The sequence below is a fragment of the Castor canadensis genome, chromosome 15 (genome assembly GCF_047511655.1).
Source record: "Castor canadensis chromosome 15, mCasCan1.hap1v2, whole genome shotgun sequence".
NCBI lineage: Eukaryota > Metazoa > Chordata > Mammalia > Rodentia > Castoridae > Castor > Castor canadensis.
The window spans coordinates 81,812,767-81,830,724 of record NC_133400.1 but is presented as its reverse complement, the minus strand read 5'-3'; the positions used below and the strand labels follow the sequence as shown (position 1 = coordinate 81,830,724).

General features: G+C 39.0%; 1 protein-coding gene across 4 annotated transcripts in view; it reads right to left on the bottom strand.

Annotated features, from left to right (window-relative positions):
• The window catches only part of Frmd4a (FERM domain containing 4A), a 601,438-nt gene that overhangs the window by 511,453 nt on the left and 72,027 nt on the right, over positions 1–17,958 (bottom strand). The window lies entirely within an intron of this gene.

The following is a 17,958-nucleotide window of genomic DNA, read 5'->3' as shown; positions in this document are numbered from 1 at the left end:
AGAGACCTATTTGACAGATAGCCTATTCATTTGCCATCAGGAGTCACATGGAGGGTGGAGAGGGGGAGGCAAGTTCCAAAGATTCAGCTCTAATCTTCCCCAAGAATTCTTTTTCCAATGGTAGCATGTTGTCAGAAACATCTAACATACCTACAAGTCAGACACTAACTAAAATCAAAAGCATTCCTCCAATTAATCTTATTCTCCCAATTCTCTGCGGGACTGCATTTCTATATTAGATTTTGCAGACACTTCTTACATGCTATTACTGAGGATCTGGGGAAATCCAGTGATAGATAGCTCATAGATATAGGAAGTATATTAATGGTAATAAAAAACGACACAGGTTCAATAGAGACATACAAAGGATAACTTCTTCATTCACACGTTCTTTGTGAAGATTGAAAGTATATCCTACGCTTCTAGCCATGACCTCTGAAGAACATTACAAAGTAAAACAAGGATAAAGAAGCAAAAAATGCCAAATTAAGACTGACCGATGGATTGAAAGAAACACCTTGTCCTTTGTACAAATAATGTGAAACAAAGTCCGTAATATTCCCAAGCATTTCATGGAGAGAGCAGAAAAGTCAAAGGGATGTTGCTGGTACAACCACTAGGGGGAAAACAGTAAAATAGTCCCTCAAAATGTTAAAAATAGAATTACCATTTGATCCAGCAATTCGACTTCTGGATACATATCCAAAAGAATTGAAAGTAAAGCCTTGAACAGATATGATGAGACACTCACACTAAGAAAAGCATCATTCATAACAGTTAAAAAGGTACATAGTCATTGATAGATGTATGAAGAAATAAAATGTGGTATACACATTCAATGGAATATTATGCAGCCTTTAAAAGGAAGGACATTCAGAACATGCTACGGCAATAGACGAAACTTGAAGACATGCTAAAGGAAAGAAGCCAGTCACAGAAACAAAAATATTGTTCGAATCCATGTATACAAGTACCTAGAGTAGTGAAATTCACAGACACAGGAAGTAGAGTGGTAGTTGCCAGAGACTGAGGCAAGGGAGGATGGAGAGCTGCTGTTTAATGGGTATGGAGTTCCCGGCTGGGAATTAAAACACTTTCCAGAGATGGATGGTGGTGATGGGTGTACAACAATGTCAGTTCACTTAATATCACTAAACTGAATAATTTAAATGGGTAAAATGGTAAAAGTTTATGTTATATATATATTTCCACAATAAAAACAAAGGAAAAAGAGACAAATTAGAAGTGAGAGAGACTACAGTGTAATTACATTCAGGTTAAAAAGCAATATGACCCTCAGTTGAGGGTCTGAAGTAAAAGTGACCTTCTCTGAGCTTCATTCTCTGCCTGACATGTGATGTCACCCATACCTAAAATCTTTCCAACCTGTGGTCAAATGCCTTCTCTATACCAATGAATCTACACAGCTCTACCTCAGGATCTTAGAGAATAACAAAGCCTGGGTTCTTTAGAGATGTCCCAAGGGTAAGAGGGCAAGAGGACATGGGACTATAGTCAATTAGTCCACTTAATTAGTTTAATTAAGTCTTGATTGAAATGGAGCAAATGGGACAGACCACAGCCACTTGAAGAAAAGGTAGGATGAGCTCCTAATAACATTGCTGCTACTTACTGCACACTAACTGTGCATGAGGCCGTTGCTGCTGTTCCCCAAGGACTTGGGGCACCCGCCTTCCCGCTCCTGGAATAGCTCATAACTCCTTTGTAGCGGGTGGAGTTGTGGCACAATGAGTTGTAAGAAGACACGACATGTGTCCCTTCCTAACTGATCCTAACTGAAGCATTTCATTGCTGTGTAGGTCCTTCCAAAGACCTCTGATGACTGGCAGCACCTTGAGCCACTGTCTCTTCTATCAGAGTGCCATGGGCAGGCACACTGCATACCATGTGATTATTTGTTGCTATAACCCATTAAGATCATGAGTAATTTGTCATTACAATTTAACCCAGATTATTTTTGCCACAAAACAAAAACCAGCCACACACTGATCTGTGTACTTTTCCTATATAATCTATAATCCTACAATGACTCTGCAAAGAGTTATCATATATCCATTTTTCAGATGAAGCAATTATGGCCAAAACATCACACCCAGTCAGATGCAAGTACATCTGACTCCCAACCCGGAGCTCTTACCACTGGAACAGTGTTCCCTTTAATAGTCATGCTTTATTTATAACCATGAAGGCCCACGGTGAGTCATTTTCTGTCACCTTAAGTGACTATGTTTATTTCTCAAGGGACAAAGATGGTTTCTCTGCTTCACTTTGTCTGCCTCTAGATGGGCACAACCTTTCTGGAAGAATGATTTTCTTTGGTAAGCAGAAACCTTCTGAGTTCTTGCACCTATTCCATTCAGAATCCAAGCTGTGAAGCTTGAGTGTTGATAACCCGAGCTCATCCTCGTTGTAAGTTTGCTCAGATGTAGCACCATGAGAGCTGTGCTTGGGTGCTGAGAAGCAATAAAGTCATGACCCTTTCTTAGGTTGCCAGGGTCAAGACCAATGGTAATGGAGAAGGCTGGGCTGAAGTGGGACATGTCAGCTTGGGGGGAAGGTTGTGGGTGCTGGAAAAGGGTCCCTGAGTACATACATAAGGATAGGCTCCAAGGTATGGGCAGGTTATCTGTCATCTCCTTAGTTTCCTCTCATGTAAAATGGGCAGAAGGTGACAGTATCTATCCCAAGGAATATTTGTGTGGATGAAACTAGTTCATACATACAACACACACCCAAGGCCTAGGTCAGACAAGAAAGTGTTGAGTCAGTCTTTAGGAATTAGAAGAGTGGAATTTGCTTTCCAGAAGCTTCTTGAGCCTAGGGATTGGCTGATTGTGTTATCTTGAAAATTTATGTATTAAATCCTAAAGCCCAGTAACTCAGAGGGTGACTGTTTTTGGAGTAAGGCTTTTGAAGAAGCAATAGAGTTAAATAACGTCATTAGAAGAGCCCTAATCCAAAAGGACTGGACTCTTTATAAGAAGAGAAAATTTGGACAACACATACAAATAAGCACCATGAGAAGAGCAGGGAGAAGACAATCATTGACAAGCCAAAAAGAGAAATCTCAGAAGGGACTATGAGAAAAGAAGTTGTGCTGTCTAAGCTGGCCAGTCTATGCAGACTAAAACATGGCATCCCAAGCAATGCAATGCAAGCTCCTACTGGTTGCTAATGGCCAGAGTAAGTCTGAGAGGCCTTCCTGGGTCATGAGGCTGGATGAATCAGCTGGCCTAAAGCAGGGCATGGTAGTTCATTGGCCAAAGAGAATCTCTCTCCACCTCTGCCTTTGCTGAATCATCTTGCCTATGGAGGCCAAGGAGGCCCTAATGGCTGTGTGATCTGCTAATGGGAGGGGCTCCCCAGATCAGACTCTACTTCCCAAGGACTCACAGGTTTCCAGGTATAGTGATAAACTACTAGAGAAACTCCTTGCCAATGCTTGGGTTCTTATTGACTCACCAAAGATTTCTCAGGTCTAATGCACTAGGTCTTCCATATAAGAGTGTTATAGAGACAAAATCAATTTACCAGGATGAAATTTTATATCATAACTAAACACAAAATTTAGTGTTGCTTAACGCCAGGAAATTGTTTTTAAGCTCCTATACAAGCCCAAGAAATGCTGGTTCAGAAAAAACCAAGAAAGCACACCTACACAGGCCACATCCACACATGTACACATGTACACATGCATGAGCATTCACATACATGCATGCACACGCAGCCTGCATACTACTGATACAATAAGCTGTAACTAATTAGATTACTGTGACAAAACACCAAGGCCACCAGACAAATGTGTTAACTGCATTCCCACTGGAAGTTATGGTGCCAAAAAGCCAGAGAGAGAGGTTAAAGAACCCTCTTCAAGGGAAAGAGGAGTAAGAGAAAAATGTGGAGATAAGGTTTTGCTCCACATGGTGGGGTAGGGAATGGATGGCAGGAAGGGAGGGGTGTCAGTACGGAGGCAGAAAGAGGGAGGAGGCTGTGGGCCACAGGTAGGAACTTCCAGAGAGCCAGCACAGCTGTATGGAATGAACACAAGGTCAGCTAGAGACATTGGGTAGCCTTTAGGACTGTGCCAGGCCTTAGAACATCTTTCTTCAAAGGATGTTTTTCTAAAAGGCCTAGGTTGCTCTCCATTTGGTGTGCAAGTGGATACATTGGCTTTCTTGGGGTGTGCACCAGAACTGGCTTAGCATCATATAAACACCTGCTCAGATCAACCCTTCTGTTGCCCACTGGCACCCACAGATATAAACTACTTTCTATATAGAGGGTCTAGTGACCCAAAGATCACAGGGAGACAGATGGCTGTGCCCAGAGTCACTCTTCTTTCTTCCTGGAGGAAATCAGTTTGTAACCTGCATGGCTAGGGGGAAACTTCCAAAAGCAGCTCAGCTCAGCTATCTCCCACATGGTCTCTGTTAAGCTCTGTACTTGAACAATTGGATTCAGGCCTCAGGCCTGGGATATAGACATTTGCACAGTGCCCAGAACAACTGAAAATACAGCTCCTAGCACCTGTCAAAAGAAATAAGATCACATTAAATCTCGCCATTCCCTTTTTCTGCTAAGTTCTCAATCTCTCTCTCTCTCTCTCTTTCTCTCTCTCTCTCTTTCTCTCTCTCTCTCTCTCTCTCTCTCTCTCTCTCTCTCTCTCTCTCTCTCTCTCTCTCGCTCTCTCTCTCTCTCTCTCTCTCTCTCTCTCCAGTTAGTTTTTTGGACGATGGCCCAAAGATCCATATGTCACAACCTGGCAGAGGAAGTTGGTATGAAAGACACATTTATTCTTTTCCTTTCAAAACAACTTGGGAAATTAGCTCCATTTAGGAAAGTTCAAAATTATGAAGAGAGAAGGAGGAAGGCTTGGGGTGGGGTCAGGGGGAATGGATCTGCTCTGAAATGAGAAGCCTTGGTCTCAGGTGGAAGCCCAGGCTCCATTCCCTGCTTATATTTGTTCTGAGGGAGTGAAATATACTGGTCAAAATGATTTTCAATGCTTCCAAGTATTGTGTGAAAATTAGAGATTTCTGATGAACTTTTACACAAACAACACTTTCATAAGTTTGAAAAAAATTGGGAACAAATGACTGTGCCTGGTCAAGCCCTGTCCTAAGCCAAACAATAAAATTATGAGGCTTGCCTTCTCTTCCTTCTGACCCCAGTGGGTGTCACCCCTGTGGGTGTCATCTGTTGCTTTCCAACTCCATCTTCTGCCTAATTACTCTCATAGCAGAATCCAGCATTAATTCAGCACTTGCTGTGTGCTAGGCAGAGGGCAAAGTACCTTATAAACATATCATTTTGATTCTCACACAACGTCGTGATTAAGTAACTCATAAATCTGCCCAGCTACAAGGAGACCCATCTCCCCCAGTGAAAAGATCCCCCAATAACACTTTTCAATCCAGTTGACTTATAAATTCTTAGGGAAACAGATAAATAAAACAAATATGACTTTGAGACTTTATCAATTCAGTTACACATGCATATTTAAAACCACACACTTGTTAAATAATACATTATTGTAGAAATATTGCCTTTTCCCAGTCTTACGTTTCATTGCATAATTTTATTCATCAATGCAATTGTTATCCCTAGAGCCAGTGTTTTTAGTCATTCATTTCCTTTTTTCGGGACACATCATCTTCATTTCCATCTCAATTGTTTGAGATATGGCACACTGTCAATGGAAATGTTTTTCCAAGCTGTGAGTGAATGTGCATTAATATAACATTAGGGCAGTGTTTTATTTACTGAAGCTATAGGTATATTTATGAACTCTACAGTATAACCATTTATGTTACTGCCTTTTAATAAAATCTTTACAAGGTTTGTTTACAATGGCATCCAATACTTGCACACATGAGGATATATTCCTAGAAATAATCATGATAAAATGTGTTCAATTCATTTATCTCCTTTTGGTTTGCTGATTCTGTCAGGAGACCTTGGAAAGCACCCCAAATCAGTGCTGACTGAAGTGACTTCTGGTCAAAAGCATTTCCTTTACCAATGCCATGCTTTTCAAGTGAAGGTAAATGAAACAGAAGCCCAAAATTTGGCACACTTGGTCCTTATTAGTATGTGCAAATGATTCCGTTTTTAAGGGATGATTGTGGTAAAAATCCTTTGGACCTGTGTTTATACTAACGTGAAATTATTAACCCATTTTATAGATGTATAGATAATGAAGCCGAGGTTCAGAAGTTGAGGTAATTCTCCGAAGATCAAAGAGGCAGTGTTTGAGAAAAATCAGGTTGGGACTGGAGGCCAGGGCTGTCCCATTCCAGGCCCAGTGTGAGCTGTAGACACTGCCCATGTCTCCAAATGTGGCCCTCACATCAGTCCACTTTACAGCCAAACCCCTTTCTTCTGCTCTCAGCATCTGCCATGATACCTACTTCTTCCTCTGACCCATAAATTTCATATTCAGGGATTTCTCTGAAGGAAATAATCAGAAATGTGCAATACAATAGACATTCATGGTGGCATAACTGATAACATGGTTAGCATGTGTAACAAGAGCTTAGCATCAAACAAAGCTGTCTACACACAATGGATCACTAAGCAGCCAGGTTTAACACTCATGAAATAAGAAGTAGAAAAAAATAAGACATTGTGTAATATGATTTTAGTTTTATTAAAATTTCAATAATAGTATACATGTGTCCAGAAGACCAGCGGTAAGCACAACTAATTTCTAGATGACTGAATTAACTATGGCTGTTATTTTGTTTATTTTTACTTTTCTGTTTTTCTTGCTCAAGAAATTGCACTTGTTCTAAAGCAATAACTACAACAACTCAGGGACAAAGAAAAAAGAAGCAGGAAGTGACAGAAGAAATGCATGTGACAAATGGTGTGTTGTTTTATACGCCATTGCCTCCTGTACTTTTTACAAAAGGTGTTGACCTGCAAAAGGATTTTTCCAATTACGGGGAAAAGATTAAAGTTGTAATCCTGCGATGTTATCAAGTCCATAATCTGTTTTCTCTATTACAACTGCCCACGTATAATAGTCTGTCTTGTAGAACCAGCTAAGTGTGCAAACCACTCAGCCATATGTCAGAATTCTGCTAGGGCCAAAAATCGAGTGAGCTTTCTCAGAGAATTCACCAGTTCTCTTTAGCCCAGTCCCTGGCTTAAGGGTTGAGCTAGGTGGGAAGCAATAGATTTAGCAAAAGTGACACATTCTCTACCCTCAGGGAGTCCCCATGTCCAGCAGAGGTAGGTATGCTGATGAAGACATGGACACAGTGGGCAGAAAGGGAATGGCACTCACTGGAGGAGGCACAGAAGTCACAGCCAGCCCCTTGCTGGTCTCTGAGAGTAATGTCCAGAACCTACAGCGCTCATGGACTGAAGAGGTAAAATGAGGTCAGTTTGTAGTCACTACCAGGAAGGAAGTTAGCATTGCTTACTCCAGTCACATGGTTTTGAGTTGCATCCAAGAAATGGCCTCTTTTAAGAGATCATAGTTTCCAAAGAGAAGAGACAAAAACATGCATATAGGTTCATCATACTTAAACTCTGTAATTGACACCTTCTAAGACAATCCCTACTCCTGGTATTTAGTCTCAAGTGCAATCCCTCTCTTTCAGGGTCGTCAGACATATTGGCTTGTTTCTAATGAATAGAGCAGAAGGATGAAGTGTTACTTCTGAGACTCAATTAAAAAAGATTATGTCCTCTGTCTTGGACATGCTGTCTTTCACTCTTTCTGCTTTGGTAACCTGGGGAAGCCAGCTGTCAAGTCGTGAGGCAGCCCTGCAGGAGTTCCATGTTGGGAGAGGCCTAGGCCTGTCAACAACCAGTTGGTTGAGTAAACTTGGAAGTGAATATCGGGTCAACCCTGCAGATGAGGTGGCAGCCCCAACCAATACTTTCACCACAGTCTCCGGAGAGATCTTGGACTATAGGTTCCCAGCTCAGCTGTACCCAAATTGCAGTCCACAGAAACTGCTCAGTATTAAGTGTCTATTGTTTCAAGCCATTAAGTTTTAGGGTATTACATAACATAGAAAACTAAAGCAGACTCCAAACAAAAACTCCCTCGAAGGGGCTTGAGGTGTTATTAAGGAGTTTTGAAATAAGATGCTTCTTCAATTCACTCAGTCCTTACACAAACTCTGGATTCAGATTTCTGGGAGTTCATGTCCCAGCTCCAAAATGGACGAGCATGGAACTAAAGGCAAATTATTAATGGCCTGAAAATGTCTTTTGGAAGAAGATCAAGGTGTGTCTATACACAGACACACACAGACACATTGATATTTATATATAAACAGTGCCTGGGAAAGAATAAATGCTATATGTATACTTGTTATGATAACAAAAAGAAGGTATAATTATACTTTGTATTTTAAATTTTTGTTTATATCTTATTTGAGAAAAGTTTCAGATTTAAAAAGCTTCAAGAACAGGAAAAAGAACCACCGAAGTCCTTATTCTAGATTACTTTTTGTTACATTTATATTGCCTTCTTTTTCTCTCTTATTTTATTATCAAATCAATTTAAATAAAATGTATCCATAAATGCTTTAGTGTGTCTTTCAAAAATAGGAAATTTTCTGACATAACCACAAAAATCACTAAGATGAACAACGAAGCAATATTATCATTCACTCTGTAGATATTACTGAGATTCTTGTTATCCTAATAACGTCCTTTCAACAAAAGAGAATCCAAGACCATGTGCTCTGCTCACTTGTCACATCTCTTTAATTGGTAGCAGTTCTTGCCTCTGTTTTTAGTGTCTTATGATATTGAAATTTTGAGATATATTCTTGCAGGGTAACCAAGGCTAGCTTTGAGCAGCTATGTACCCCAGGCTGGCCATCCTCCTGGCTCAGCCTCCTTAATATTGGGGTTATAGGTAAGTCCCACCATGCCCAGCTTCATACTGATATTTTTGAAGGGCTCAGGTTGTTTGTTAGAATACTCCTCAATTTGGGTTTATTCAGTGTTTCTTCCCAATTAGATTCAGGTTATGCCTTTTGGGAAGGGATTCCCCAGAAGTGATGTTGAGTTCTCACTGTACCAAGTCAGATGGCACATGCTTTTGATTAGTGTCATTTCTGTGATGCCAACTCTGACCATTGGTAAGGTGGTTATGTGCCATGCACATCTACATTTTACTCTTATAACAAAAAGTCAACTTAAGGGAGGGCCTAATTTGAGATCTTTTTATTCGTCCATCTTTGATTCCCTATGCTAGAATCAATTACAAGGCTGGTGGGCAAAAATGATATTTTTCTAAATCCATCACTCATTCTACATTTATTAGCAAACTTTCCATTATAAGGAAGAGATTTCTTCTCTACTTATCAATTTGTTCATTTACTTATATTAGGTTACACTCAGGGATTTTTATTTTATTCATTATGTTGTAATCTTTTGCTGTCCCTAATTTATATTAAACCAAAAATAATTCTGAATAACTCTGAATCAAGTGGATCCTTTTGACAACATTTATTGATCAAGAAAAGATACAATTATCTCTAAAAGACATGGGTATCTTTTCTTGTATTGAATATGTTAAGGATCTTTGTTCTTTGTTCTTGTCTAGGCTCTGGTCAAGGTAAGTGCCCCTGAAGACTGAGAAACTAGGTTGGCTGGCATCATATTAATCATTCCTGCAGAACATGACAGCAAGAAACTCAAGATAAATAGTGAGCACATCACCTAAGAATTTTTAAAAGACCTAGTTTGCTCCCAATATTTCACCCATCAGGTTGGCAAAGAATTTCAACATGACCATTTTAAAAACTTTTTGATTAGTGTGTATTAAGTGTATGAAATATTGGGTCTCATTTTTGACATTTTCATACATGTGTATAATGTTCTTTGGTCATAATCAACATGACCATTTTATATAGATATTTGGGCAATTGGTATAAACAAGTGACTTGAATTCATAGGATGCAAAAATGGGAAATCAACATTCCTTTTAGGAAACCAGTTCTTACCAGTTCTTTCTGGCATCAGAAGAACATCATACTGGGGCATCCAAAAGTCTAGCTCCAAGAGAAATAAACACTTCAATCTTTCATTCAATTTAAAGCTTATCCCTTCCCTAACTCACTATAAACATGAATTTCCCAAACCTGGACTGCAGTGTGTAAGGGGGAGAAAGGGATGGAGGAGAGAAAACATGGTTTTTCAGTCTTCTTCCATCTTGTTTTTCTTTCCCATACCCCTCTGCACACTGTTTTGCCTTTGGTTTGTTCAGGTCCAAGGATGGGGTGGGGTATAGGATGGGGAAGCTGGGTGAGAAACCAAGAATCTCACATGGTTGGTAATGTTATAAATGCCTATATGTCCTCTAACGGGCAGTTACCCAAATAATAACTCCTTCCTCCTCTCATGGAGGGCGTTTGTGGGTCCAGAGGAGTCTACTTCCCTTCAGAAACCTCCAGGTTGCAATTCCTTTCCTCAGGTCATGCAGTTTCTCACTAATCTCTCATTTCTCTCTCAACATTCTGTTCTGCTATTAGCTTCTGTGACACTCATTGGCTCAAAAGAAAACAAATTGTCTTCCCTGAATTCTGGAAGTGCATGCCACTTATCCCCACTCTCAACTCTTCATTGAACTTTAAGTAGCATTTTACATCTAGACCTTCTTCCAGACAAAAATCTATGGAACACCATGATACCTTGCTCCTACCTCAGCCCCCGGGGGAATCAAGGTCAATTTCTTCCAGAAACTCATCACTCCACACCTGAGGACGGCCTGTGGGCTTCTTCAGTTCAGTTCACAGCTAATGAAGGTGAAATATCAGGCTGTCCTCTGAGATGCAGCCCACTCTTTATAAGTGATTCTTCTGAAGTGCCCTTCATTGGTCTTGGGACAGTCTTGGTCTTGGGTGGGGGAAGATGTTGTTAGGACAACCTGATGACTCTCCAAAGAAATCCTGATTTTTTCTTACCATTTTAATCTCACCTTCTCTTACATATAGGCTTGAGTTGGAGTAGGGTAAGGGTAGAAGGACCAGTTTTGGCCACCTGGTTAGATATGGCAAGGTCTAGCACCTTTCTTTAGAATATGGGAGAACCATATTATAAATATGCATATCTATTTTATGTATGTATGAAACCAGCATAATGAAACCCACCAAAAATCATTTGAAAGGCCTGGGAGAAGAGAGGTTGGTTAAGAAGTCTAGTATAGATGGGGTGAATTTGATGAAAGTACATTATATACATGATGTAAATATCACAATGAAATCCCTTTGTACAATTAATTTATGCCAATAAAGAATTCAGAAAAAATAATATAGGGATCTTACTACCTTCTTAATTTCAAGGCAAGAAATGAGATGTGTTGTTTAGTATTTATAAAAAAATGTTTTGTGACTCATATTGCTGCTCATGGCTAATTGCATCATTATAAGAACAGAAGCCTAGTTCTCTAGGGGAAGGGCAGTGGGTAGTAAAGTAGTCAGAGCTTGTTCAAATATTCAAAAATCACAACAACATGGGCTGGTGGAGTGGCTCAAATGGTAGATTTCCTGTCTAGCAACCATGAGGCCCTGAGTTCAAACCCCAGCACTGCCAGACAAACAAAAAACTGTCTCCTCTTTCTGTGAAAGCTTCCGCACCTTGTTGGAGGAGCCTAGTCTATAAAACCCTAGCACTAAAAATTTTATTTCATCTCCCTCTAAACTGTTTAACTTAGAGTTAACTCCACCAACTTTCCACTAAAGTATCTGCTTGGTAGGAGAAAAGGCTAAGGACTTTCCACTGTCTCAAAGGTAGAAGGCTGTCAGTTTATTGATGGAATCTAGGTGGAAGGAAGATAAGAAATGCTAGAAAATGAATGAAACCATCCTCCCAACAGTGGGGGAAAAGCCTACCCCTGCTTCCTCTTGCCTGCTTTCACTGTTCATATGCCTGAACCAAGCTGAAAGCTGGACAGCCCTCTATGTCCTAACTGCTGCCCCCTCAGGTAACCACAGTGCTACCTACCTCATCCTTTCTCAGGTGCTTGGAAACAGCAATTCCCAGGAAAATAAATCAGGAGTGAAGTGGTACAGAAACAAGCAGCAGGACATTTTATCAAAATATGATCTCCAAAAGGGAAGAACTGTAGACGGGGTCACAAGAAAAGCACTGGCAGCATGGAGTACTTGGAATTTTACTTTTTTTTTTTTGGTGGTGGTGGTACTAAGATATGAACTCAGGTCCTGCATACTTGTTAGGCGGGTGTTCTACTACTTGAGCCATACCACCAGCTCTTTTTGGCTCTAGTTATTTTCAGTTAAAGTCTCCTCCTTTCTTCTCTAGTTCACCTCATACTGCAATCATTCTACCTATGCCTCCTGCACTGCTGAGATTACAGATGTACGTATGACACCCAGCAGAATTTTACATTTTAGTATACCATGGTATTTGGAGGTTGAGACAAAGCAGTGAGGTCAGGAGATAATAGGGCCAGCCTGACACTTGGCTGTCCCTGAGAATCTAAGGTATGAGCTGAAGACATGAAACTGTTTTCAAACTGTAGAACAGAAAAAGGATTCTTTCACTGGAGGAGTGACTCAAGTGTAGAGTGAGCACCTGCCTAACAAGCGTGAAGTCCTGAGTTCAAACCCTAGGACCACCAATATATATATATATGTATATATACACACACATATATATATATATATATATATACATATATATATTTCTTTCATTTGTCCCCTGCCACCAGAAAAAAAAAATAAGCAGAGACCAGAAGAAAAAACAAGTAGAGTTTAGGTTTTGGAAGCCAAAAGGAGGTAAAAGCCATTTCTAAAATTATAGAATTAATAAGTGATTTTTGTAAGTGACCAGATAAAATATAATTATGCCAAAAACATTTATGTTCCTGTCAGCAGAAACTGATTATAAAAACATAATGAGGAAAAGAAAGACTTCATTTAAATTAGAAGGTAGTAAGTCAAAAACATCTGGGAATACATTTCCAATAAGAAATGTGTACTAGAAACCATGTGATGAAAACAACAAAGCTACAAAGGACAGAGAGACTTGCATAAAATAAGGCACACACACATTTCTCTCTGGATGACTAAAGTAAAGAAGGTGACCGTTTTTACTGCAAATCATGCGTTGCTACAATGCTGTCCCATCAGAAATTACAATGGACCTTAACAATTTTGAAGAAATTATTGTAAAAGTCATCTTGAAGAATAAGCAGGAAAAAAGTGATGTAATGTTTTTCTAAATTACTATTTTTTTAATTTTTATTTTTTTATTATTCATATGTGCATACAATGCTTGGGTCATTTCTCCCGCCTGCCCCCTCCCCCTCCCTTACCAACCACTCCACCCCTCCTTCTCCCCCCCCACCCCCTCGATACCTGGCAGAAATTATTTTGCCCTTATCTCTAATTTTGTTGAAGAGAGAGTGTAAGCAATAATAGGAAGGAACAAGGGTTTTTGCTGGTTGAGATAAGGATAGCTATACAGGGAGTTGACTCATATTAATTTCCTGTGCGTGTGTGTTACCTTCTAGGTTAATTCTTTTTGATCTAAACTTTTCTCTAGTTCCTGGTCCCCTTCTCCTATTGGCCTCAGTTGCTTTTAAGGTATCTGCTTTAGTTTCTCTGCGTTGAGGGCAACAAGTGCTAGCTAATTTTTAGGTGTCTCACCTATCCTCATACCTCCCTTGTGTGCTCTCGCTTTTATTATGTGCTCAAAGTCCAATCCCCTTGTTGTGTTTGCCCTTGATCTGATGTCTGCATATGAGGGAGAACATATAGTTTTTGGTCTTTTGGGCCAGGCTAACCTCACTCAGAATGATGTTCTCTAATTCCATCCATTTACCAGTGAATGATAACATTTCGTTCTTCTTCATGGCTGCATAAAATTCCATTGTGTATAGATACCACATTTTCTTAATCCATTCGTCAGTAGTGGGGCATCTTGGCTGTTTCCATAACTTGGCTATTGTGAATAGTGCTGCAATAAACATGGGTGTGCAGGTGCCTCTGGAGTAACCTGTGTCACAGTCTTTAAAGTCGACTACAAAGTTACAATGACTATGAGTATAGCACTGGTACAAGCCTTAATAACAGTGATAGAATTAAGTGACCATGAAATTGACCCTAATATATATGCCTATAAGAACTTACTATAGCACAAAGGAAGTAACACACAGGGCAAGAGGTGAATTATTCCCCAAACAGAAAGTGATCATTTTAAAAGTATGTGTAATCATATATTCATTTGTGTAAAATTATAAATATACTTGTATCTTTTCAGAACTTTAAATTATAGAATAAATACTAGGCTTTAGGGGGAACAAAGAGGAATCTGTCATTTGGGAAAAAATTAGAATATAATCACATACCATACTCCAAAATTTACTTCAGAGTTTAAAAAGTTTAATGAATTAACAAATTGGAATAAAACAGAGTTTAGTGTTTAGATGGGTCTCAGTACAACATGATTTTGAAGAATGAAAACCATGAAAGAAGTCACACATATGATCCATTCATTTTCAGCAAAAGTACCCAGTAATTTGTACTAGTTTGAATAATATCTCCCCAAATTTGATTCCTAGCACTATCTAGTAAATAAATAAATAAATACATAGAATAAAATAAAATAAGATACAGATCACAGACTATAAAAAGGAAATCAATAAATATGACTCCACCAAAATTTTTATACTCTTCAAAAACCTTATTATATATCAAAAGGCAAACCACTTATCAGGAAAAAATATTTGGAAAACATATGTGACAAAGGGATTTTATCTAAATATAAACAGAATTCTCAAAATTCAATAAGATAATATAAGATGATAAGATAAACAATCCAAACCAAAAAATGGACAAATGATTGCAACAGACACTTTACTAAAGAAGATATAAGAATATCTGCCACGTGAAAGGCTGTATCATTAATTATTAGGCAGTTAGAACCACAATAATATCCTAGTACACCCTCATCAGAATTGCTAAAGTTTTAAAAACTGACCATACTGAGTGATGGTGGTGACATGGAGAAACTAGAACTCTCACAGCTGTTGGGAGTGTAAAATAGCACAAGCACTCTGCAAAACAGGCTGGCAATTTCTTAAAAAGTTAAACCTCTGAGACCCAAGCTAAGAGCCAGTTATTCCACAACTAGGCATTTACTTAAAAGAAATGAAATCATAAATGGTCATAGATGTTCACATAAGGACTTGAGCAGCACTGTTTATGGTAGCAAAGCAAATAAATAAAATATATTTATGCTGAGTGAAAGAAATCAGAAAAAAATAGAATATATATGGCATGAATCACTTGGTAAAAATTCTAGGTAGTGAAAACCAATGAATTGTGATAGACATCAGAGCAGTGATGTTGGTGGAGAGAGGGGTATGAAGGAGACATTATGAAGGGGAAAAGAAACTTTTAGGAACTTATGGATGTGCTCATTAGTTTGATTGTGGTGATGGTTTAGTAACTGTATAAATGAGTCATTAAACTAGTGAAATATCATCAAACAAGTTAAATGTGGTTCACTTATTATAATTAAACCTGTAAAGAGAAGTCATAAAAATTAGAAAACAAACAACACGGGGAAATTTTTGTAATAAAGTTAAATATAAATGGTTAATGTGCCAAATATGTAGTTTTTTTTACAAATCAATAAGAGTACATGTCTCAAAAAAGTCAAAAGTTGTGAATAAACTGTTGACAACTGAAAAACACACAAATTTCAATAATCACATTGAGAAATATGTAAAACAATGATTTGCCTATCAGTTCTCATTTATAAGAAATGGCATGTCTTTTTTCAATTTTGATAGTGCTGGCTCTGATGCAATAAGATTGGCATTCATATTTTTGTAATGGTGATGCAATCAGAAAAACTTTTCACAGACCATTTGCTAACATCATTAAAATCTTTATGAGATCTGCCTTTGTTTTTACTTTTCTTCCTTATAATTTCCTCTATTTACATTTTTTAAACCAACCATAAATTTTTAAACAAAGAAAATATTCATAGAGAGGAAAATATTTAAATTAGCTTCATTTTGCAAATTTACGTGCACAAAGAGTAGGTGGCACCTTTCCTATTGACTGCTGCATTCCCAGGCTGGGAGGAGACCAGGGATCATTGTTACCATGGAACCCTCTTCTACATGGCTCACAGGATGGACAGGACGACCACCACAATGGCCCATCGGCATGTCCCACCCACATGGTTCCAGATTATTCTCTCATGGATGCCTCTACTTCTTGCTAATACAGATTCTGTCAGAAATCAAGATTTCTGAGATTTCTGGTAGGGGCTTCAAGAATTTGAGGAAAGTAATGCTACTGGTTAGCAGACTTAAAGGGAAGGTTATCACTTGACATCATCCCAAAGGGGGAACACAGAAGAATGAACGGGACACAACATGTAGGAGAGCCCACCCCAGATCAGGGATGGTCCCAAACTCCAGCACACCATGATCCAACTTCCACCCACCCACCCTCTTTCTTCCAATACCATGTAAACTCTCATTTGCTTTCAGAGTAATTAGAATTTTGCATGGGGATTTATTTACCCTTGGGTAGACTAACAAAGAAGTTTTGTCCCTACAAGCAGACCATCTAGCAGAGGGAGACTATGTGGTCTGCAAATATTGACACCAAATGGTGACTATACCAACAGGTCAAGCCCCAGAACAGCTGCAGTAACACAGGAAGGATGTGAAATGTGTTCCTAGACTCAGAGTTCATGCATTGATCCAATCAGAGAATCATCAGCTCTCTTAAATACTCATTAAATCACAAGTAAAGAGTGTTTTCTTTCATGGCCAGACACCTCAAAAAACACTGTCAAAATGTTTTTAATATTAGAACTTATGCTAGCATGTTCACCATTTAAGGCACATGCTGATCTTGAACACTTCAAGTTGGCGACTCCTGGTCACCTCCCATCAAGTGGAGAAACAGATGGAAACATTCACAGCTGTCCTTAACAACCTTCACCTTTGTTCTGAAGGAAAATACCCAGAAACGATGAGGCATGGATTTTGTTAAGGCAAATTACCTACTGCAAACCAAAACCACAATGACATATCACCTCAATCCATCTAGAATGGCTCTTCTCAAAAAAAGACAAAATTTAACAAGTGAGGATGTGGAGAAAACGGAATTCTTGTACACAGTTGTTGGAAATGGAAAAGTGTATTAGGACAGACATTATGGAAGACACAGGGAGATTCCTCAAAAAATTAAAAATAGAACTATAATATGATACAGCAATCCTGCTCCTGGTTATACATCCAAACAAAATAAAAGCAGTGTGTCAAAGAGACACCTGCACTCCCAAGCTGAAAGTAGCACTATTCACAACTGCCAAGATATGGAATCAACCAAAGGCTGGATAAAGAACATGAGGCTCATGTACACACTGGATACCTTTCAGTCATAAAAAGAATGGAATCCTGCCATTTGAGACAACACAGGTAGAAGTGGACCACGACTGCTAAGTGAAACAGGCCAGGCATAGAAAGACAAGTAGTGTATGATCTCACTCATATGTGGGATCTGAAAAGTTGATCTCATACTAGTTGAGAGTAGAATGGTGGTTACCAGAGGCTAGGGAGAGAGGGGTGGGGTTGCAAATTACAGTTATGAGTAAAATGCTCTGGGATGGCACTGCACACTATAATTGAGGACTGTAACTAACAAATACTTATTGTATATCTCGAAAAGCTAGAAAAAAGGATTTTTAAAACTTTTATCATAAAGAGATGATAGCTCACAATGTATACATATTCTAAAACATCACATGGGACCCCATTAATCTAAGTTATCTTGAGAGGTAGAAATAGGAGGATTGCAGCTCAAGGCCTACCTGGGCAAAAGTTAGTGAGATTCTATCTCAAAAACAATCTGGCATGGTGACGCAAACCTGTGGTCCCAGTTACTCAGCAGACAAAAACAGGAGGATACATGA